Below are 644 nucleotides of genomic sequence, written 5' to 3'. Positions count from 1 at the left end.
AATCAACAATGGGCGAACAACCCAGTGAACCCATTAGGAAATTCATCCAACCAAGGAAATGTTAACTATAGACCTTCTTATCCTCCAGGATTTAACAGTAACACTCAAATTAAGGAGAAGAAGTTGTCTATGGAAGAACTGATATTAAACATGGGTCAACAATTGCAGAATCAAGGAAATCAGTTACAAATTCAAGGAAATCAATTACAAAATCAAGGAACTGCTATTAAGAATATTGAAAACCAATTAGGGCATATCGCTACTGCGCTTAGTAACCAAATATTAAGAACTTTTCCGAGTACTTTGGAACCAAATCCTAAATATCAAAGAAAAGAATAGATAAAAGCGATACAATTACAAAATGGAAAAGAATTGGAAACAAGAGCACAAAAAAAAATAGAAACTGAAAGAAAGAAAGTGGATACTGATAGAGAAAAGGATCATGAGTACCCAGACTTAGAATATCTACCCGGACTTAGAATATCCATTTACATCAATGAAGATTACTATGGAGAAACCTCCACCACCATTTCCCCAAAGAATGAAGCAACACAAATAGAATAAATAATTTTCCAAATTTTTAGAAATTCTTAAGAAGTTAACGGTAAATATTCCCTTCGTAGAAACTTTAGAGTAGTTCACGA

This window comes from Phalaenopsis equestris, unplaced genomic scaffold (assembly GCF_001263595.1).
Source record: "Phalaenopsis equestris unplaced genomic scaffold, ASM126359v1 Scaffold232408, whole genome shotgun sequence".
NCBI lineage: Eukaryota > Viridiplantae > Streptophyta > Magnoliopsida > Asparagales > Orchidaceae > Phalaenopsis > Phalaenopsis equestris.
This window is presented reverse-complemented; position numbering follows the sequence as displayed.